Source organism: Podarcis pityusensis (assembly GCF_964106645.2).
Source record: "Podarcis pityusensis genome assembly, chromosome: 4".
Taxonomy (NCBI): domain Eukaryota; kingdom Metazoa; phylum Chordata; class Lepidosauria; order Squamata; family Lacertidae; genus Podarcis; species Podarcis pityusensis.
In genome coordinates, this window is record NC_138027.1 from 96,766,559 (window position 1) to 96,790,417 (window position 23,859).

The 23,859-nt window shown below is 45.0% G+C and overlaps 1 protein-coding gene across 3 annotated transcripts in view; it reads left to right on the forward strand.

Annotated features, from left to right (window-relative positions):
* Nucleotides 1–776: 776 nt before the first annotated feature.
* Nucleotides 777–23,859, forward strand: part of KLF12 (KLF transcription factor 12) — a 222,999-nt gene continuing 199,916 nt past the window's right edge. Inside the window, exon 1 of one of the 3 annotated variants that reach the window (XM_081003213.1) lies at nucleotides 777–1,032. The gene's annotated coding sequence lies outside the window, so the exon portion shown is untranslated. Of the gene's footprint in view, nucleotides 1,033–1,098; nucleotides 1,295–23,859 lie in introns of those variants that run through there. The other 2 variants (XM_081003216.1, XM_081003214.1) reach the window with 2 other exon arrangements.

The following is a 23,859-nucleotide window of genomic DNA, read 5'->3' on the forward strand; positions in this document are numbered from 1 at the left end:
CTGTAACCTGAGGTGTATGTAGCCTGAAGCGTATGTAACCCGAGGTACCAACTGTAGACATGGGGTCTACCGTCCCAGGCGATTCTGCCGCCTGAGGCACTTGCCTCGGCGCAGTCCTTTGCTTAGGTCGGCTCCTCTCGCACCCAACGCCGAGGAAAGCGGCGTGACCCACTGGCGAGGGTGGCGGATACCTCGGCTGCCCTTCCCCCGCTTGCAGAGAAGGGCCGCTCGCCCCTTGGCGGAGGCTGCTTGGGGCCTCCGCTCCCCTCGCGGCCTGCGGCTCCAGCCAGCCGGCCGTCCGTCCAGTGCCCTCCTCGGCGCTGCCCCTCCGCCCACCCCCGGCTCCCCTCTCCTCCGCCGCCGCCCTTCGCATGCAACCGGGAGGCCGAGGCTGGGCGGAGAAGCCGGGCGTTTCCCCCGCAGCCTCCTCGAGTGGGCGTTTCCCTGGCACCCACCCACCCCTGCCCGGGCACCGGGGACCCAGGCAGATGCCGCCGCCCACGCGCCCCTCCTCCTCCCTCTCCGCCCATTGATGGTTGGGGGGGGCTCTGCCCTCCCCAGGCAGTAAAGCCATTCCTCCGGGGCGGGAGCCGTCGCATGCAACCCAAGCCGCGCTTGCATTGCATTCTTCCCCCACCCGACCCCACCCCGCCACCTTTTGGGTGGAGCAAGGGAGGGAGGCAGGCCGGGGGGCGGGGGGGCTTTTGTTTGGGTTTGTGGTGCCTCCTCCCCGCCCAGCCCCACCGCCGCCCTCCTCCTCCTCTTCCTCCTCCTCCTCCGCCCACCCCCACCTTGAGGGCAAGGAGAGAGGGAGAGAAGCCGCCTCTGCCGCATCGCATCTCTCCTCTCTCTTTCTCCCCCCCCCCCACCGCTTTCTCTCCCCTCCCATCGGCCCACCCTCACCGGGGCCCCAATGCAATCCGATGCGTCCCCGGTAAGGTTCCGCTGCTGCGCCGCTACATTGTGCCCGCTCTTGTTTCGGGAGCCTCCACCCACCGGCCCACCCTACATTTAGCACATCATGTGATCCGGGTAAGTCATTTGCAAGTACAACAGTTCTCTGTGTTGGCCCCCCCTCCCCTCCCTTTCCATCCCCCCCCCCCATTCATTTCCTGAGAACTGCATAGAGCTGATGAGGGGAGACGGGGAGTGTGTGCGTGTGGATGAGGCACCCGGATTTTGTGTGTGTGTGTGTGTGTGAATGTGTGGGTAAGTGAGTGAGAGCCAGAGGAAAAAGAGAGGGGGACCTTTATAAGGGAGAGAAAATTTCTTCAGCTCTGCAGCTCCTGCTCAGGTCTGTGCCTCTTTAGTTTCTTCTCGAAACAAACCTAAAGAAAAATAATCTGGGTCCCTTGTGCTGTCCCGTCCAGTCGCTGCTTTTTGTCTTTGGGGAGGTGGTTTGGGGTTGGTTTGTTTTTTTTAAAGAAAAAATCTAAAGAAGTGTTTGGGCTCTTATTGGAGGCGTGGGTTTTTAACGAGGGCAAATAAAGAAGGGAAAAGGGGTTTCTTTCTTCACCTAGCCAAGGAAAATATACTATTGGGACATTCTCAGTCCTGCTAAGGGGAATCCTCTTAAGATAATGCATGTTGGCAGTGTAAATTGACATTGGGGAAAACTGTTGGCTCAAATATTGGGGGGGGGGGCGAGGTTTGAGAGGGAAACAAAAACAGCAGGTTGAATGGGGAGTTGTGCTGTACTAGTTTGTCACTCAGTTATTTGCTTGGGTGTCTGTGCGGGGAGAGATCGGCCAGCAAAGGGTTAAGGTTCTGATGACACTTTCTCTGTCTTAATTGTGCTACAACCATTATTGTTCTGGTAATAATGGTATGGAACTGTCACTTGCCACAATATTGCTCATGCAATTGAGGTTTTTGGTTTTTTGTTTTTTTTTTGGTGGGGGGAACAGATGGTTTCTGACTGGCACTCTCCCCCAACCCCCACCTTTCCATTAAGGTAGCCCTGGCTGGAGTTGACAAAGGGAGAAGTTTGCGTTTAGACTACTAGTGATGAATATTTGAGATCCAGCCTGGTAACTGTGCTACTAGTCTCAATATAAGCTTGTGGAAATGTGAGAGTACTGACCTGGGTGCCATGAGCTGGCGTAATTGCTGGAAGTTCATATGCAGAAAGAACCAATTCTTATTTGGCTCGCTGTCCTTAGAACTTCTGATGAACTTTTTTAAAAGTGAAAAGTGGAAGGAGGGGAGCCAAACACTTAATGAAAAAAGCAGATGAAGCGTCCTCGCCTTGTATTGCTTTGCGCAGCATTCTCATTATCTTAACATTTCCCTCTCTACGGACAAGATTCATACTTTAATAATAGTTATTAAAATTCAGCTGATTTCAAAGCTTGCAGTGGTGGTCTCTTAAATATATAAGTACAGTAGAATGCATAATCTGGATAAACTTGCTGTAGTTTGGCATTGCCAGTGCTCAATAAAGGTTCTTCTTCCAGCTATTTCAAAGCAATGTATTACATGCATTATTTAATTTCAAACCTGCTTGTATGTATGTATGTATGTTTGTTTGCTTCTCTCTCTCACCCCCCCCCATTGAATAAGCATTGCCAAGCTCTTCGTGGAAGCATTTGTATTTACATCAAAAGCATGTGCATAAGCTGTTACGCCAGACATATGCCAATCAAGCAAACGTCACGCTTTAAAACCACCTAGACTTGCTCCATTCCCTCTTTTTACTGGAGGACAGAGTTGGTTAGCTAAGTAAATGGTCTGGTCTGAAATGCGTGTCTCATAATGGGTGGGACGAATGGTGCTTCACTTTGCGAAGAGGAGTGGTCATCTTTTCAATGCAGGGTGTAACCCTTTTTGTCAGGCTCCTGTTATTTTTTAAGGATGTTGCAACAGAGAAAGAGAGATTGGGGGAGAGAGAAACAGAAAGCAACTGTTCAGTTTTAGCGTTGGCAGCCTTTTCCTTGCTGTGCTTTACTTCTGAAAGTGCTTAAGATGGAGTTGCCTGCTGGAGAACAAAGATGTGAGACTGAAAAGATGCTGAAGGCTAACACCTTGTTGTTCTGTGCCATGAGTTAGGTCGTTTGGCTCACAAAATCCTGCTTTGATTGGCTGACAGCCGGGGAAACAAATTGGCCCAATTTAAGAGTCATGTGGTGAGGAGTGGGCTGGAGATGTCGGTTTCCATGGTGTCCTCACTCCCCCTCCCCACCCAGGCTCCAGTATCTTGGCAGGTAGGAATTCATGGCAGTCTTACAAGGCTTCTTTATATGGCCCTGGTATGTGAGCTCCATTTTCTGCCTAGCCTTCAGCCTCAGCCTTGAAATGAAACAGGAGCAGTGAAGTGTGTATATGTGCGCGCACACACACACACACACACACCCCTCTAGTGTCAGCAATGGCACTGAAAAGCTTCAGAGATGGGATAGCACAGATACTTCCTTGGGTGTGCAGATAAAGTAAATACAAGCTGAATTCCTTCCCTTATGACACAGCACACTTATGTTTGTCGAAGTGCATCGCTAGTTGGGAAACGGAGCCCTGGCACATTGTTAAAGTGTTCGGCATGCTCTCTCCATACCTGGCAAAGTGAGGCAAGTATTCTCCCTCCCTCCCTCTCTCTTTCTGTCCCTTCACTACGTATTTGAGCGCACTGGAGAGCTAGCTTTCTGAGCGGCACTATTTTCCCTCTGCCTCATGCGCAAACACAATGATGTCACTTTCCTTTTCTGCTCTCGGGTGGGTGGGTGGGGGGAAGAAGAGGGCTGGGCCACTCCTATTTGCTCTCAGGTCACGCATGGTGTTTCCTAGGGCTACTGCGGATACCATTGTCGGGGTCAGGAGTTTCTTCTCCTACGGAATCAAAGGTGACGCTGAGGAAGGAAGAGTGGGTGGCAGCGGGGGCAACTTCTGGCCATGCTCTGCATATCTCGGATGGGTTGTGTAAGAAGAACTCTCAGGATGAGGGGGTGGGGAAATGTTGCAGTCTTCTTTTACCTGTGCCAGGCAGGGGTTAAGTGATTTTTGTCAAATGAGTGATTGCAAAAGCAGGAAAAACCTTCCCCCCCCCCCCACAACCCAGCCACTCCCTCTGGATTTCTATACCACTCGTGTAATGTTATATTTAGGATTTCTTCCCTTGCTGCCTTGGAACACATATTTGTGTAATTCCCATACATTTGCATTTGCCCTCCCCAAATTGCAGTCCTCTTCTTTAAAAATCCTCCTTCGAAATGCAACGCTGAATGTGCACAAATGCCTTCTAAGCAGCTCTTCGCAGGCTTTTATGGACCTCTGGGCGAAAGGTATCTCTCTCCCCCCCCCCCCCAGCAAGAACATGCAGTTTACTTACTCCTGCAATCGGTAATCCACCTCCTCGCCTTTGCTCCCAAGCACCAGGACAGCTGTAAGGATTGTGAATTGGGATCTCTCCAGGGTGAGCACTCGGTTTCATGGGTCTTTCTGGACTGGGCAGGGTGGGGAGGAGCTTCACAGTAGGGCTAGATCACCCCTTTCGTATGCCAAACGCCTCCACTTCAGTATCAAAAGGATTTCAGGCAGTAGCATGTGGGGAAGGACCATGACCTGCTGCTGCCAGCCAGAGAATACCAGGCTGCTAGATGGACCAGTGTTGCAATTCTCTATAAGGTGGTTTCATGGCTCCATCCACAACTTACAGACCTGCCTAGTCTTCCCAGGCACTCACATCGGCTGCAGTAGCTCATATGGGCAGCCAGATTCCAACCCACGTCACAACTCAGTCCGTGTGGTGTTTTCATTTTTGCTTAAAATATTGCAATGATATCTTTGCTTGCAAGTGACCTTGCAAAAGTGTGGGTGAGGTTGGATGCAAGGCAGGGATTTTACCAAAAGGAGAGTGCGGTACCTTGAGACTAGATCATGAAAAAGTGGCCTTGAAGAAAATGTGGTTGGCAGTTTTAGCTTTTTCTGAGCCGGAAAGTATATAACAAGCTATCTAAGGCACCCAGGTGAAGTGGTTGAAATAAGCCCCTGTGAAAATAATTAATTAAAAAGATCCCAGTACGGAGGAAGGAAGGACAAAGACCATGTCCAGGAAGTGCGACGGTGCAAGGCAGGCCCCAAACAAAATTTGTATTGCTTGAAGGAAACACAAGATGATGTGTGAGAGACTGGAGAGGATTGGTGGGGGGGGGGGACAGGAAATAGAATGCAAACTCTGACATATCTCAGGGTGTGGTGTGAACTGTGTCCCCCTCCCATTAATAGCAGCAGATGGCGTGAAAAAACAGCTGGTCTGAAGGCACCGGTGGTGGAAGTCGAGAGCAGGAAGTGTCCTCCTGAATGCAGCTGAGGGCTTTGGACTAGAGTTGAGAAGGAGGTGGGGAAGACAGCAGCAGGAAGGAGAAATTCTTTAACCAGTGGGGGCTCCTATGTTGGCTTGGAAAAGGAGTTCAGAAATTGGAAAGTGAACAGTACTGCTGTTATTTATCTGAAAGTCTTGTCAGCCAGCCAGACATGCAAAGGGAGGGTGGGCTGAGGGTTGGGGCCAAGCATATAAAGTGATATATTCAGGCTTCTCTGCTGATTTTTTTTTAATGATAGGCCGCTAATATAAGCAGAACAGCTTAACTCCCCATAACAAGCTTTTCCTTTAATTTTGTTAAGAGGGAAGGATATTACATTCAAAGGCTGCTTTTATCATGGTCCCCTATGCAGAGGAGATAAAGGGCTTTCTGACCCCCTCTTAAAATATGCACTTGTTAGTGTGGAGAGATCCCATCCTCCTGTTGCACCAAAAAGGTCGGGAGGAAGAAGTTATTCTGGGGCATTCTTATATGATGCATGATCTTTGTTTACTCTGATGGCATTGCCTTAGGTTGAGAGAGGAAGACCCACACCTTTTCTTAGTGATTTCTGAGACAGGAAGACTAGACCCACAGAATGCTAAGTCTCAAAAGGGGTGTGTGGGTGTGTGTTGTACAGGGGACACACTGCATCATTTTGTAGAGCATCAAAACCTGCTGGGACTGAAAGCTTTCAGCTAGGAGGTTGCAGTGGGTCTTCGCTGTTTGTCCTGGTCTGCACTGAACCTGTGGTTGCCAGCTAGGCATGTTTGCTTTCCGCACAAGCTCTGAGGCTGGCACAGCTGCGCATCGTTCCTGCTTATGGAGAAGGCTGCCTTTTGTTCAAGGGAATGCAGTGCTTCAGCTATGACTCTTCTCTAAGGGAGCCTTTAGGACAGGTCCACAGGAAACACTGGCCCATTTGTTCCACCATATCTATTTGTGTGGGGTCAGGGGGCAAGGAAAGGTCCTTCAAATTCTCTTTTCCATTTTGCAAAACTTCCCAGCCCTGTGTGCCTAGAATAAGTCTTACTCTCTTTGGGAGTTCAGGAAAGTGGATATGCACCAAGCTAGTTTTATCTTAGCACTGTATTGGGAGAGAACAAGTGAAGTGGATCTCTGCCTCTCTGACCCAACTGCCCATGGCTGAGGAATCTCATGCATGGAGGCCACCATTCCAGTGTTAGAAACTCAGATATATAAGCTATGGCTCCTTAAACCAGGGTTCCCCATCCCTATCTCTGCCCACCACACAAACATTGGAAGCCCACTCGCCATGGTTATTTGAAAAAAAGATGGCGCAGGACTGATGCATTGTGGGATTAAATGCTTCCGTATTCAAGACTGGCCTGGGTCAAATTTTAGGAGTGGCAAACTTGTTTGGACAGATACAAAACAAAACACAACACAACACAACACAACAAAACAAAACAAAACAAAACAAAACAAAACAAAACAAAACAAAACAAAACAAAACAAAACAAAACAAAACACCAAAGGTAAGCATTCAAAGCAATCCAAAAAGAGAGGTAAAATCTCAAGCTGGAATTTATTAGTTAAAAATGTGGATTTATTAGTAAACAAAAAGAAAGGCCAAACACATTTTGGCCTCTAGTTGTTTTAGGCCATTATCAGGAGCTATAAAATGAACAACATCTCATATAAATTTTAAACAGTTAAAAACCAATCAAATAACTTTTGAGTAAGTATATATAAAACATATACATAAATTATATAAAATTTGTTTACTTGGTTTCAAATGGTTGACTTTTTGTGACGTCGTGTTCCTTTTACAGCCCTTCATGAGGGCCTAAAAGAACTGTTGGACTGTTGTTTTTTAATTGGGTTTTAGAAACAAGAATAATATTATACAAATAAGTAGACCAATATTTTCATTTGTATATCACAAAAATAGCATAATAAATGTGGAAAAACATCTACAACATATGTTTCATTATTAGTGATCAATGTATAAATTCTTGGTTTATGAATTGGTTTGAACAATTAGGAAGAAAAAGAAGGGGGGTGGTAAGTGGGCAGGGGTTGTGTGGTTATGCTTCTATTATTCTACTTCGTGTGTGAGAGGGGTTGTGTCAGCGTACTTGTATGGGTTGTCTTACTATTCACTTGTTGTATTTCCTTGGTGGGTGAGAGAGGTTGGATGTGGCTTAGGGTGTGGTTGGTTATCTTTGGTTGGCTGTAGTGAGAATTGTTTTTGTTTGGGAGCGATGTGTGAGTGTTTACAGTAATACCTCCGCAAACGTTCGCCTTGTCTAGCATCCATTCCGGTGAACATCCGCAGCAAACCTGTAAGTACCGGAATGGGTTACTTCCGGGTTTGCCACTCGCGCATGCGCAGAAGCGGCGCTTTGCCCTGTGCCTGTTTCGGCTAGCGGCCGGGGCTCCGGAACGGATCCTGATCACAAAACAAGGTATGACTGTATTTTTGAATCAGGTTAGCCGGATTGATTCGTATGCTCTTGGGGGATTCTTGTTGTTGTCTTGTTGGGCTGTGTATGTGATAAAGGGGAACCAAACCAGGGTGAAGGCGTTGTCTTCTATTTGTGTTGGGTTGTGTTTTAATCAATCAAAACCAGCTGCAGCATCTTCAGATTTCGTATCTCTTTATGGAAAATAGTCCAAGATAACACCCCTCCTAAAGCTACTGAAAGCCTGTTGCTGCTGGTATCTTGGAGGTCTTTTTCTTACACCTTGGCCCCCTAGCAGTTACTGGAGGAGGATTCTGATTAGTGTGTGTAATTCGCCATTTAATGTTCTCTGAGCAGTGAAAAGGCCATAGGGATGCTTGTTTGCAGTTATTAAGTGCTTGCCAAGTGCTTCCTTCCTCCCTTTTTTGGGGAAGGTTCATTGCAACAAAGGCAGAGAAGTTTGCGGCAAGTTTGGTCGTGTTGGATTTCCCATCGTAGCTATAAATGGAGGCAGCCTCCCAAGTAGTGGTGGCTTTCCTTTTTTTGTTGCGAGCTTCGTTTTCTCAAATTCAGACACTAGATCCTGCAACAGTATTAGGCTTCACCACCTCATCTCAAAACTTCTGACGCAAAAAAGTGCTTTTGGAGCCTGGAGGTATGGATCAGGTTGGAAAGGATACAGGACACAATCTGATGAGGTGTAGGTGGAGCCACATCTGGCAGAATCCTGGCTTTTCTGTTGTCAGAATTGGTTGCCTGTTAGAATGCTTTATTTACTGGTGAAATGCTGGCTGGCTGGCAGTCCTGTTTGCTCCTGCATCCGTGTGGAAAGGGAACCTCCAGCTATTGTTATGGGCTCTTTTGTCAAAGTAGCTTGGACCCGTGTATGTGCCAGATTTAGTTCTGTATTTTTAATTTTAAGTCTGTTGTGCGGGACTCTGCCCACTTCATTTCGCAAGGCGAAGCCCATGGTTTAAGCTTCTCTCCAGTAGAAGGGGAAAACATAATGTCCCCCCACCCCAGTAAATGAGGTCTTGTTTTGGGGGTGGGCTGGTGGTAGAGTTGGAAAAGCACTGGTGGAGCAGGGAAACCTTGACTTTCTAAACTCTTGGCTAATGGTTGTACGGCTGCAGCCTTCATGAGTTGTGAAAAGATGCAAGGAGATAACAATTTTCAAGGAAGAGACATAACACTGTATAAAAGACATAGAGGAATGGAATTAATCCATTGTTATGGACTTTCGCTAGGGACGCGGGTGGCGCTGTGGGTTAAACCACAGAGCCTAGGACTTGCCAATCAGAAGGTTGGCGGTTCGAACCCTAATCCCCGCAACGGGGTGAGCTCCCGTTGTTTGGTCCCAGCTCCTGCCAACCTAGCAGTTCGAAAGCATGAAGTTCAAGTAGATAAATAGGTACTGCTCCGGTGGGAAGGTAAACGGCATTTCCATGCGCTGCTCTGGTTCGGCAGAAGCGGCTTAGTCATGCTGGCCACATGACCCGGAAGAGGACAAACGCCAGCTCCCTCGGCCTATAGAGCGAGATGAGCGCCGCAACCCCAGAATCGTCCACGACTGGACCTAATGGTCAGGGGTACCTTTGCCTATGGACTTTGGCTACACTCTGACAAAAATATATGTTGTCTGCAACATGAAAACTCTTGGTTTTAAAGGATAACTTTCTGTGCAGCAAAAGATTTGCTTTTTGGTGTTTAACCTTGTAGGTGTGTAATAGATAATCTCATCTTTTCTTTTCTCCAGTAGGGAAATATACTTTTAACATAAGTCTTGTGTTCTAGTTGGTTAAAAGCATTTTGCACTTGAGTGCTATGGATGAAATTTTGTTTATTTGTTATAAAAGCACAGAGAAGTTTTTCGTGGCTTTAAAAGGGGGCTTCTGGGAGTAGAGATCAGGCAGGAGTGGTATTTGAGCAATCATAGCGCCAAAGTGATTGTTTTACTTAACATCACTAACACAGCTCTGTTGAAGTCTTGGCAGAAGTTGTTGTTTCAGTTAATAGCATGTGGTTCCTGAAAGTGGTATGCAGTATCTCTTAGTGTGGGGAGGGGAAAGGAGGGTAGCCACAAATGCTGCAGCTGTTGCTTAACCTATAAGTCTTGGCTAGGAAATTATCTGTGGGGAAGGAAATGATGGAAGCTGGGTGACCTGGCAGGCTTGGGCAGAACTCTTGACCTGATCCTCCTCCCATTTCTGCCCGGTTTAAACGCTTCTTTGTCCCATTTCCTCTTCAGCCCATTGTTGACTTATATTCTGTTGCCTCCATTGTTGACTTATATTCTGTTGCCTCCATTGTTGACTTATATTCTGTTGCCTCCATTGTTGACTTATATTCTGTTGCCTCCTTTGTGTCCATATACCACAGACAAAAAAAAAAAAAGACTCGGAACAAACCCAGGTTCTAAAGTACATCTGCTTATTTTGAGCTATGTTAGATTATTTTATATAACATTCATGTTTCAACGTTGGGAGTTTAATTTTGGGGCAAATAAGCCCATGGTAGTAATGTGTATATAGATGGAGAGAAGTTCATGGGAAAGGCCATAGCTTAGTGCTTTGCATGCGGATAGATCGGTGGTCTGATAAGACAGCTTCCTGTGTTCCTATGGAGAGATGGGTTAGATGGATTGGGAAGCAGCAGTGCCTATAGCTGTAGGAATGAAATCAAGAAAGAGGGAAGAGAAGGGTTCCCTACCCACTAACCGCTGAAAGCCCTCTTCTATACCTCTGTTGGTTCTGAATTGTCACCAAATATGCTTGGGTGCTCCTAAGCCTTCTCAGATGTTCACGACAGCTAGGAACTTGTATCTAGAATGGAAAGGGTTATACCGATGGGGATAAATTCAGTGCTGGTAGGACAGAACTGCAGTTGGATTGAAAATGCAGCTGTCCCAGCCACGTCTAGCCCAGAAAGTACCACACATAAGTACTAACTCCATTTATCAATCTCTGTCATTGCGATGACTTGGGCTGGTGTAGTAGCAAATGGAGCCCAACTTCTTGTAAACAAAATTTCTCACGTATTCATGGGATTTCCCAGATGGAGGCGCAGCTTGACACACATGGTGCTTCCAGAACATATAGCATTGAGCGCTATCAGGAATGACCTGGGACCAAGAGTGGCACATTTATTGAGTACCTACAACTACATAGGCAGGTGGACAGCTGTGGCCTCCAGCATCTATTTTGGTGGCCATTACTATTTCATTCTGATTTGTGACTGTTTTCTAAGTAGCAGTGCCTTTTATCACTCCTTGAGGTGGGCCAGGCTTCAATTTCTCATATTTTGGGCAAGTTGTTTCATTCAGCGGACATGCCCATCCAATCTAGATTTGGTGCTTCTCACTGTTGTATTGAAACACCAGTCAATTGACTACGTATGTGTTGACTTCAAGGAAAATCGGACAAGAAATTCCTTTTACATATGGCAGTCCACCATTCATTACTACACCATGAAGTCATCTGATAGCATTGGGGAATGAGGTCCTCTTCTCCCCAGTCTTTCAGGGGTCATGCATGCCCCCAAATCTAGGAGCAGATACTCCTTCCCTTGCAACTCTTTTCAGAGAGTTATTTCCCTCAATGGAGACAGATGGCCTGGATCTCCACACATGCTACAACTGGAGGCATCTCATGGGGATAAGGAGAAAGGAGGCGCACAGTCTGTCGTCACCATGGCACAAGTCAGCAGCTTCCTTTTCTGTGATGAGGAATCTCCATGTGATCTGACATGGTACTTCTTTTTAACGCTTCTGTCAAGGATGCTTTAGCTGAGATTCATGTATTGCTGGGAGTTGGACTAGATGACCCAATGATTCTGAAAGTCTATAGTTTTTTTGTAACTTGAAATGATAAGGAAGACCAGAGACAATAAGGTGTTCAGTGTTTGATAATTATTTGACTGGCAGAACAAAGCAAAACAAATAACTGTTCTGCACCTTGTAGTTGCTGGAGAGTCCTCAAGTTGTTTTGTGTTTTCTTCATGTTGTTCATTGGTTAACAGAGAAGCTGAACCACAGTGGGAACCAAAATCCAGGTGTGCAGAGTCTCAGACCCCAAAGGCTCATCTACCACAGTGTTATCGCACTACTATCTATTTTACAGCTTCCTATCAAACACCTGTTTTAACTTACTGGAGACATAACGGATGCTATTGTTTTGGGGTTTTTTTTTATTAACTTTAGTTCCTGCTGCATTGACTCAATGAAAAATAATTGAAAAAGGTGAGGGTTTAGAGTCCTTTCTGAGAGGGAATGCTCAGAGCACCTGTGCAGTTCTCTATGTATGCTTAAATAGCTTTTGTTTTTACAAAATAGTATCTTCAGGTATGCATTTTTCAGTAGCATGTGCCATCTGTAGTGCTTTTTCTGTACATTTAATATTAAGGAATTTATTTGCACAAAAGTTTTATTTTTCATTTAATTCACTGTACAGACGTTTGGCTGTTTAGCATAGGGATGAATATCAGAAATGCGATCTTCATTGTCGCTGCAATCCTGTTGTCATTTACCTGGGAGTAAGCCCCATTGAAACCAGTGGGACATGCTTCTTAGGAGACAGATATAGGATTGTGCTCTGAGAATCTTGCTTTGATGGGAGAGATTGCACCATCCCACCATCCCATATTGCTTTTTATCTACATTGGAGATTTGTACCACAGTGTGTGGTCTTTAATTGTACTTTTTCCCCTTTGCAGATTTAGAGTGGGTTAGAACACTGAAACACAGCCTAATAATTATGATGGAGTAACCAAAATATGATTGCTGGTTTTTAATGCCATGCAGACAACATGTTTCAGTGGCCTTCAGACAAATTAATTGGGAATGCCTTATTTTGTGCTGCTTTAGAAGATAAGTGAGTGTCTGTTTTGGGAGATGCATATCAATATTGGCACCTGAACTTCATAGGCTATCTCTATTCTCATTTGTTTTATAATAAATAATGTGTTCCAAGTTTAAGAGCTTCCCTTTTTGCGTTCACTTGAGGAGTGTTTCTCATCTGTTGATACTGCAGCAAGTGTTTAGAATGTCCAATTCCTTTCCACTCCCCTACCCCAAATCCATCTTTTGGTTAATTTCCATCTGGAAAGTAAGAATAGACAGTGAATTAGTTAAGCTTTCTGAAAAATGTTGGGGAAAGCAACTCTCAAACCATCTCCAGGAGACTTTGCGCTGAGAATTGCAGCCATTGCTTTTAAAGTCAATAAAAAGCTAATTGAAATCCCTTCCTGATGATTATCTAAGCCTTTTAACACACCTTCCCATGGCACATATATTTTTCCTGACATGTCTCTTTTCTGTTGGAGGGATGTTCACTTTGCATTCCTGAAATTTCAGTACTTTCTTGGAGACTGGGTTGCTATGCTTACTAAAATAAAACAAAAAAAGAGTCTCCAACAAAAGGCGTATTGAAATGTGATGTAGGCCAAGACTTGACAATGTGGATTTTGTCCTATATCATGCATTCTATATCCTCAGGTACTTCACTTTCCCCTCTTGCTCCAGCCAGTTACCCCCAGTCCAGAAGTGGGGCTGTCCGTGAGTAATGTATGACCTGGTCTAGTCTTATGACTAATATTCAGTCTTTTAATGAATCTTATCAAGTACAGGGTTGTTGGCTTTGTGAGCAGGGTATAGGTTCTGATTTTGAACACTCAGCATTGACAGACCAGTCATGAGACTAGACCAGGATCATATAATAGGCGGGTGGTGCTGTGGTGTAAACCACTGAGCCTTGGGCTTGCCGATCAGAAGGTCAGCGGTTCAAATCCCCACGACAGCGTGAGCTCCCATTGCTTGGTCCCAGCTCCTGCCAACCTAGCAGTTCGAAAGCACGCCAAAGTTCAAGTAGATAAATAGGTACCGCTCTGGTGGGAAGGTAAACGATGTTTCCGTGCGCTGCTCTGGTTTTGCCAGAAGCGGCTTAGTCATGCTGGCCACATGACCCGGAAGCTGTCTTCAGACAAACGTCGGCTCCCTTGGCCAGTAAAGTGAGATGAACACCTCAACCCCAGAGTCGTCCACGACTGGACTTAACTGTCAGGGATCCCTTTACCTTTACATTTAATAGCATTGCAGTGGCTCAGTGATCTTAAATAGGATTCAATAATGATTAATCAGTCTACATTTTTGTCTTTGAATTTTGTAAATGATAAATTACTTATTTACCAGTTTTTTAAACTTCTTTTTACTTTGTGTGGGAAGGAGTAGTAGATGAGGGACCTCTTACCAGATCCATCAACCAAACCCCTCGCCCCGCCCAACCCTGATCTAGACTATCTCTGAGATATGCTACCAAAGGGCTGTGTAACCTAATATGGACTCATGTGTCTGTCTCTTAATTCGACAAAATAATTAACATGTTCTCTTAACATAAATGGTAGAGTATTGAATTATGGAATTTGAAGGGACAAAGCTAAAAGATTAAAAGACGGTGCTTTGCAATAGAGCACAATTTTTATTTTTTATTTTTTTAAAGATGAACAGAATCGTGTGTACTAGTCGCAAACTCTTTTCCCAAGTGCTAATCTTTTGTTGTCAAAATGGCACCATCAATGGACAAACGGAACTCTATAAATTCTGTGAGTTTATGAAAATGTCGTTATTAGTTCTTAAAGCAGCATATTGAAACACCATTGAGGGGTTTTTTTTGCAGCTCCACTGAGGGAGGTCCTTTTTCGCCTAGAGCAGGGATGTCCAACCAGTAGATCGTGATCTACCGGTAGATCCCCAGCTGATCCTGGGAGATCGTGGGATCCTTATTGTGTACAAAAAGTTACGGGGGGGGGGAGCTAAAAAACTCTGTGCAATCCTGCCCCCAAAAAGCTCAACAATTCTGGGCAACCCACCCACCCCACCCCATGCATGCTCCTCTTCCCTCCAATGACAATGGGTAGATCACTGCATTTTTTTATATCAAGGAGTAGATCACAGTCTCTTGGGAATTGGACATTCCTGGCCTAGAGATATCAGGGATTAAACCTGACATCTTCATGCAAAACTTGTGCACTGTATCTGAGAGCCCATCTGTGGTCTGCTAAGGGTGTTGAGAATGGTTGAGAGACCCCCTGTAACCCCCAGAAAGCTACAATTCCCAACGTTCCCTGGGAAGAGGGATGGACTGTTAAACCACTTTGGGAATGGTCACTCTCTGTGGGGAACATGTCCCTTCCTCAAGACAGCTTCACTCTTGAACTTTAAAATAATCACTGCTTGCATCCGAAGGAACTAATCAGGGCTTTACAAAACACACCAATCAATCAATAGTTCATTTCCGCGCTTTTCTTCCTTGGCTCCTCCTCCTTCCCAACCTGACACCTTTCCCAGCATTCACGTTTATTTGGCTACGAGAGGTCCCTGCACAGAACTGGCTTTCAGAGCACACATTTACATTTGCAGTGATTTGTGTGTACATATTTGCATGTTATGGATGTGTCAATATATAGGTCCTTGGAGTCCTGAAATGGAAAATTTCTAGTGGAAATATATTACACTTGCTGTCAGAAGCACTCCTGTAAACCAGTGAGCAGAGTTATTTCCCCCAAGTTAGTACTTGTTTATGTAGTGAAATTTCATGTGGGAGCTGAGGGAAAGCTGTCGAGTACAGTAATTCCCAAACTATGAGTGGCTTGCAAGGAATATATTGAATAAATAAGAGTTCCTGTGAGGCCAAATGCCACAGCCCAGAGAAGATGGTCCATTGCTTCTCTGCATGATTCAGGGTTCTGAGCTTGCCTCTTTCAGGCTAGCCGGAGGGGTGCAATTGTGCCATGTTTGAATACCATCTTGTATTCTAATTCTGATCCAGTTCTCTGAATTAGCTTGCTAAAGTAGCCAAAATGTCAAAAAACCTGGGGAGGTATGAGTTGGCATCCATCTGTCTTGGGAGACAATGGAAGAGTGTGCCTTCAGGGGTGAAGTCAAACCACTGGAGAGTTACAGCGCCTGCTGTGGCTGTAGAGACCAATAGGGGAGAGAGGTGTGTTGTTGCAGCTGGGGCAGATGAAGGCATCTGGTTTTGCTTTTGCTGCTGCACCATAATGTTTCTTCTTTCTGCACTCCTCTCAGGCGTCATACCTCCTCTGGTCACCACTGTAGATAGACGACCTGACTGATTGTCTTCATATAACACCAAGATTTGCAGAAATACAAAAAAATGTATTTCTGTTGAGGGTGGGCAGCGGGGAACTGAAAACCCAAAGGGAGGAGAAATGGAATGGAGTGACGGCAGGAAAAGAAGGCAAGAGGAATGGAAATGTGGATGTAAAGGGCACACGCCCAATCTCTTGTTCTCTGGCCAGCCATCAGCAACCACCAGTTCCTTACTCTTGCTCTCTGGGCAGCTAGGGGTGCCTGCTTCTGCCCTTGCTTTCTTGCCGCCTTGCTCTGCGCAGCCGTCTGCCTGAGAAGAGAGAACATTGAAGGTTCTCTTCCAAACACAACATTTTGATTTGAGGCTCAACTTCTCTATAGTCTACCCAGGTGCTGAGTGATGTTGGCTAGACAGTCATACGCTGGGGTTACTGAGAAGCAAGGGGCAAGTATATAGGGATCTGGGTGGTGCTGTGGGTTAAACCGCAGAGCCTAGGACTTGCCGATCAGAAGGTCGGCAGTTCAAATCCCCGCGACGGGGTGAGCTCCCGTTGCTCGGTCCCTGCTCCTGCCAACCTAGCAGTTCGAAAGCACGTCAAAGTGCAAGTAGATAAATAGTTCCACTCCAGCGGGAAGGTAAACGGCGTTTCCATGCGCTTCTCTGGTTCGCCAGAAGTGGCTTAGTCATGCTGGCCACATGACCCGGAAGCTGTACGCCGACTCCCTCGGCCAATAAAGCGAGATGAGCACTGCAACCCCAGAGCCGGCCACAACTGGACCTAATGGTCAGGGGTCCCTTTACCTTTAAAAGGCAAGTACTGGCATGTTCAGCAAGTTGGGCAGAAGCGGAAAACAAAGCTTTTTTGGGGAGAGGGGATCCTAAGCAGGAGAAAACCAGAACCACAACAAAATATCCCGATGGAGTATGCTCAGTGGCTGCAGAATGCTTGTTGGGCAGATCTGGAAACCCAGGGAAAGGGGAATGTACTAGAGTTCCGCTCAACTGTATTCAGGCAGAGATGACAGGAACCTGGAACAGGAGCACTGCATACTGCAACATTTTATTGCAGGTCCCACTTGTTCATTTCTAATGAAGAGTTGGATTGCGCTCCCTCTAGAGGAGGCTACCCATTGCATTTGCACAAGTCACTCCTCTGGATTTCATCTCCTTCCAGTCAGGAGGCACACCCAGATGCTTGCATAGTGTAAAAAACAAACAAACCCAAGAGGTTCCTCTGGGATAGGTAATTTCTGTACTTTTCCATACTCTCCAAGTGTATCTTTCTAAGTGCAAGAGTGAAGCGTGACTCCACATTCTAATTCAGAATAAACTGTGTCTTGGCTAATGGGAGCTTGAGAAATACTGTTGCAGCATTTGCCATGGCATTTTGGAAAGAACTCTCCTTCTCTTCCATTGGTTGATTCTGCTCAGTTTGATTCTCTTGATGTCATTTGTACCACTGAGCACCCATTCATAGGGCTGATGTAGAAAATTACTGAGAGTTTTCCTCCCCCTTTTAAAGCGATTTAGTTATTAATTTTGTTAGCCTTTGGGACGCTGATTTATTTACTTAAAGCATTGCAACCCCCACTTTCCCCACCATTAAAGGCACGGCACATATTATTTATAATTATTTTACATAAGACTATTATAAAATCAAGTGGACTTTAACATTACTACCACATAATATTCAGACCAAGTAGGTGGAAGCCGTGTTTTCCATTTTCTGTCAATCGCTATGAGCGCTAGAACTGTTATAGAAAAGAAAAGAAAGCCAGATGCTCGCTTTTATATAATTTTTGAACAAAAGGCATATAAATGTGAGTACATGCATAGCTTTGACAAATAGAAATTAGGGCTGCCAGCCTAATTAGTTAAGTTTGCAGGAATCTGTGAATGCATAAAACCAATAGTTCTTAAGAAAAGTAACCCGCTTCCTGGAGCTGAGCAGAACCAAGTGCAAGTAGATAAATAAGTACTGCTTTACAAACTGCTCAGAAGTCTTGCAGGCTGGTCTTTCTATGGGTTCCTCCTAGAGGCAAGGCAGGGGCCAGCAAAGATACCAGCCACACCTCTGTTAAATTCCTTTTCCCAGCTCTGTTGCCTGAGAAGGGTGAGTAACATAGCAAGCAACAGTTTAGACGTGGAGGGAGAAAGCAGGTTAATTCCACCTCTCAAATGGTGCCTGGTTAATTGGATGCATCTTTAAAATCATTTGGGAAGGTCTTCAGACAGTTTGAGCAATTAAACGCTTTAGTCCTAGAAGGGACAGAATTCCCCGCCCCCCAGAACCTTAACAGGTGGCTCAGCATTTTTTCTTTGTAAATAACTCTCTCAGACTCTGTTGATGTTTCCCTGTGTGTTTCCTTTATGAGACAGAATTGTCTCAGAGAAAGATGGCGGGGCAGTGGTACCTCAGATTCTGGCAACTTTATAATATGTTATTGCTGTTTAATGTCACTTGCAAGCTGCATTGGAAGAATTTGTGGAAGCAGGATATATAGTGATACCTTGGGTTAAGAACTTAATTTGTTCTGGAGGTCCGTTCTTAACCTGAAACTTCTTAACCTGAGGGACCACTTTAGCTAATGGGGCCTCCCGCTGTTCTCATCCTGAGGCAAAGTTCTTAACCTGAGGTACTATTTCTGGGTTAGCGGAGTCTGTAACCTGAAGCGTCTATATCCTGAAGCGTCTGTAACCCGAGGTACCACTGTATATGGTTTGGGGGTGGGGTGAACAACTAGATATGGTACCTTAGGTGTTTCTTTCTAAAACACATTGCTTCAGATTGGGCTGGAGAACCCACTGGTGATGTTGGATTAAAATTCCCATCACCCCTAAGGGCAGCGGCTGAAGGGACTTTGAGTCCCACAATATCTGGAGGAGCACAGGTCCTCATCTCTGCTTTAGATTGTCCTGCACACTTTCTAGACAGTAGAAAGTGTTACAAAGTGGTGCCGGAGGGCCATTTTAATGATAGTCGTAAATGCTTCCCTTTGTTCCTAATGCAGATTCAGCATCGGTATGGTCCTAAATTTCACAGATCACGAAAGAGAGAGAGAGAGCGCCCTAAATGGCTATAGGAATATAACCCTTTTATCTGCAAAGAATATCAATTTTACTACAGCCACAGAAGCTCTCATCTACAAATTTAACATAGAAGATTAATATTGGAACTAAGGGTGATCCAACGAAGCTTGATGTTGGGGGACTCAGAACAGAAGAAAGAAAGTACTTATTCACACAGCAGATTGTGGGGATTTGCTCCCAAGGGAGACAGCGTGGGACTGTCCAACTTGGATGCCTTTGAAAGAGGATTGGACAAATTCATTCAGGGAGAGGCTATCAGTGGCTATGAACCACGATGGCTGGTTTCCACCTTCACTATCGGAGGCAATAGGCCTCTGGACATCAGTTTCTGGGAATCACGGGGTCTTGGTGGAGAGAGTGCTTTTGCGCTCATGCTCTGCTTGCGGGATGAAGGTATTTGTTTGTATCCAACAACAGGTTAAGACTCAGTCCAAATATGTAATACAATTCCTCTAAAGCCGCCTTTCTCAACCTGTGGGTCCCCAGATGTTGTTGAACTACAACTCCCACCATCCCTAGTTAGCAAGGCCAGAACTCAGGGATGATGGGAGTTGTAGTCCCACAACATCTGGGGACCCACAGGTTGAGAACCACTTCTCTAAAGTATATCAGATATTTAACACTAAAAGCATCCCATATGAGCTAATGTGCCCACTGAAAGGCTTCTTAAACAACTTCCCTGGCTTTTTTTGGGTGGGTCACTATCAACCAGTGTTGATGCCTTATGTCAGGCATGGCCAAACTTGGCCCTCCAGAAGTTTTGGGACTACAATTCCCATTATCCCTGACCACTGGTCCTTTTAGCTAGGGATGATGGGAGTTGTAGTCCCAAAACATCTGGAGGGCCAAATTTGGCCATGCTTGCCTTATGTGGTACCTGGAAGTTGCTGAAGCTACAGGCAGGCTTATAGTTTGTACTTGGGAATTAGGATGGAAGGCTTGGTAAAATAATGTGAATTTATTGCAAAGGAGTCCTAGACAACAAAAAGGCCTTGTCAGACCATACACAGATTAGCAAATTCACTGTGGCACAAGCTTTCGTAGGCCTGAACCCACGTAAGTCAGATCTGGCCCACAAAATATAATTCTTGTTAGTCTTTTTGGATTGTACAGCAACGGACTAACATGGCTATCCCTATTTTGAATTTCCATTGTTCTTCTTACACCAAACACTCTGTGTATTTCCTGCTTATTCATTTGTTTCTTATTTTTTATTATTATGATTGCTATTTAATTTTTAGACCACTTAATACAGTATATTTAAAATATTTCTAAGTGGTGTACAGAAAGCTGAAGCAGCAACAGATGTAAACAAAAGTTCTACAAACATATACAGTTACATATAAAAAGTTACATTAATACAAACTTACTAATAAATATATAAACCGATTTCAATTCAATTCAATTTACTTGTGAGGCTTTCGGGACTTTTCTAGACATGTTGTGTGAGCAGTTCATTGTGGTATGTGTGCTTTTTGACATTGGCTCCGGTGCAGATAATATTACAACAATTAGTGTGTTGTCTCTTTTTGTAGAAAGAACAGAGCTGAGCTGTTTTCAGGAGTATAGCTGCTAGCACAGGCATGGATCTTCGAGAGACAGGCAGGAGCAGTCTTAGCCCAGACTGAGGGACTGGAGCAGATCTGAGAGATGGTCCTTTTGATGTCACCTGATTCTCTAGGCCAGAAGGATTCTGCAGATTTCTTCCCTGACCAGAAGTCCTAGTAGCATAAGGAGCAAGGGAATCTGTGCCTGATGTGGTTCAATCCCTGTGGCCCCATACAGGTGTACTAACTTTTCAGTCTGTTTGAGTTGGGATTCTTCTTGATGAATTACCAAAGGACCAGGTAGTTCTCAACTGTTTGTCGGCTCAAGTTTGGTCAAACTGTAACAAAATCCGCACGTGTTCACTGAAACTGGCTGTTCTGATCGCATGTAATAATGCATGTCCTTGTCCATGCTTTGGCACATTGCCACTTCTCATAGTATTCGTCTCTCATATTACTAGAACTCTGAGCTAGCCCAAGAAGCTGGAATATTCAGGGCAGACAAAAGAAAGCACTTCTTCACACAGTCAGTGTTTGAAATTAGCCAGGCGCCAGGCGCGTTTTGCACCTAGCTATCAAACACTTGCAACCAAGTGAAGGTTCCTTGGCACCAGGATGACACCTGACATCACTACCATCTGAAGATGCCTGCCTGGGGATCCTTGGATCCAGACCGTTTTCACACACTAACAACACATCCTGTAGAATTCTATTAGTTATATTTCATCTGTACAATTGGAATGAATTTCAGGAACCAAAGTGCTTTTTTTGTGCAGCCTGAGTCACCATTGAGAAAAAGAGGTCAGATTAGGCCAATATTTATGTGGACTGTCCCTGGATCAAGTGACTTTTCTTCTTTAAGTTCTCAGAATTCTTCACTTAGCTCAAGGTTGTCATTTGAACTAGCCAGATGTTTAATTGATAATCAATCACAGTCCGTCCATAGTTTGAAAATTAAGACTTTAGATCTGCCTTGCCCCCAAATGGCAACTAGACATTGCTTGGTTTAAGAAGCCATTTTGTGCCTTGCTTATATATCCTGCGTTTCTGTACACAGCACGTAGTTAAATTACAGAACTAGTTTCCACAAGATGTAGTAATATTCACCAATTTCGATGGCTTTAGAAGATGATTGGACAAATTCATGGTGGAGAAGGCAATTGCTGGCTACTAACCACGATGGCTGTGTTCTACCTTCAGGTTCGGAGGCCACATGCCTCTGTGTAGGAATCAAAAGTGGGGAGTGTGCTATTGCCCTCAGCTCCTGCTTGCTAGCTTCTCATAAGCATCCGGTTGGCTGTTGTGAGAACGTGGAACTAGACTTGATTGTGCTTGATTGCATTACACTTTCCTCCTCCCATTCAACAGAAGGACAGTGTCGTTCTACTCACACAAGTTGGTCCTTCTAGTTCACAGACTTGTTTATCATTAGGGCAGCAAAGATGGTTTCACCATTGGCCTGCCACCCCGAGCCAGCAACAGTGTATATAAGGCGGCGTTATCCACAGACTTATGCTTGTGGTCTCAATTTATAGTGAATTCTTCACTCTACTTATCTGTGTGTACTTGACAGGATGATCTTATCTTGAGCTGAAACAGAGGCAGGTTTAAGCCCCTAATTATCCAAGGGCTCTTACCCCTCAGCCTCTGATTAACCTTTGGGTCAATGTAAATATATTGGAGATGAAGTCAGCTGAAGGATTACTATTGCTAGGTAACTGATCATATGAACATGAATGTGGTCTTTCCCTGTGTAATCCCATATTTCTTGTCTCTGGAATAGGCTTTTCACTATGCATTTAGGTAGAGATGTTGCTTTTCAAAATGCGCCTTCTCTCGTAAAACAGGCATGCAGCAGTGTTTATTTCCTGCTTCTCCTAATACTTTTCTCTTTGTGCAGCCTCCCCTTTTCAGATTTCTGAACTCTGAATGCCAAATGACCTCTGCAGGTTTTGTGCTGAAGCTTATCAAAGTAACAAGCTGGGGATCACTTGGCTAAGCCTAGGTAGGAAAATGGATATATATGCTGTCCTCGTGTGTTTTTAAGTCACAGTTATATCTGACTCAAGCTTAGAAGTTTGTTTGGGGCAAATAGTGGGAGTAAAGTGCTGCATTCATGTGCTTATAATATACATTACTCAGTTCCTGAAGGAAGCATAAGTCATCAGAACTGTAAATGTCTTTTCAACCTGGAGTTAGGAAAATTGATCTTTTATTTGGATGGTCTTCAGTGCTGCTCACATAAAATATGGTTAAGAGTCCTTGTGCATAAACCTGGAAACTCATTTCCCATCAGACATTTTTATCCTTCTAGTTCTTACCTTCTATCAAACTCTCCTTTTTCAATAGTCTTCTCTTCTGCTACTGGTTCAATGATGACCTTGCTTTTTCTCAAAGACGCCACCAAGCAAAATCACTTAAGATGTATCTCCTGCTCATCAGTGTTAATTATGCCTCCAGAAAGCTGATGAAGGCAATCAAGCTTTATAGCGACTAGCTGGCAATAACAACGTAGGTAAAGTAAGCTCTTAAAAATATGCCCCCTGTGGGCACATTCACAAAACACTTTTAATGAGTAATTGGGGAGGATCATTAGTGTAAAACTAGCAACTGGTCAAGTTGGTTTTCCTCATGCGCTAATTCATCATTCTTTCTGTTTGCTGGCAAGGATATACCAGGGACATCATGGTCTCAGATCACCTGCATTTGTCTACTATGGCAGGTGGGCTGGAGGTGTGTTGAGATACTTATGTGACTGCTTCACAAGCACCATGCAGATGGGTCCTAAAATGGTGCTCTTCCAAAGCACTCATATTCATCACTTAAGAACATTACTCTCCAATTCCCCCCCCCTTTGTATTGTATTTTAGATTGTAAACTTGAGGGTGTGGACTATCTTATTAGGTGAGGTAAAGGTAAAGGACTCCTGGATGGATAAGTCCAGTCAAAGGCAACTATGGGGTTGCAGCGTTCATCTCGCTTTCAGGCCGTGGGAGCCGGTGTTTGTCCACAGACAGCTTTCCGGGTTGTGGCCAGCATGACTAAACCGCTTCTGGAACATGATGGAAACCAGAGCGCATGGAAATATCGTTTACCTTCCCGCCACAGCCGTACCTATTTATCTACTTGCACTGGCATGCTTTTGAACTGCTAGGCTGGCAGGAGCTGGGACAGAGCAATGGGAGCTCACCCCATTGTGGGGATTCAAACCACCAACCTTCTGATCAGCAAGCCCAAAAGGCTCAGTGGTTTAGACCACAGCACCACCCGTGTCCCTACTGTCTTCTTATTGACACCTGTAAGCCAGGTCATGTGATCAAGTTGAATGGGCTTAGAATCCAGCCTAAGCACACATCCTGCCCCATCCCACTGCCTTTTGGGCACTTACACTGGC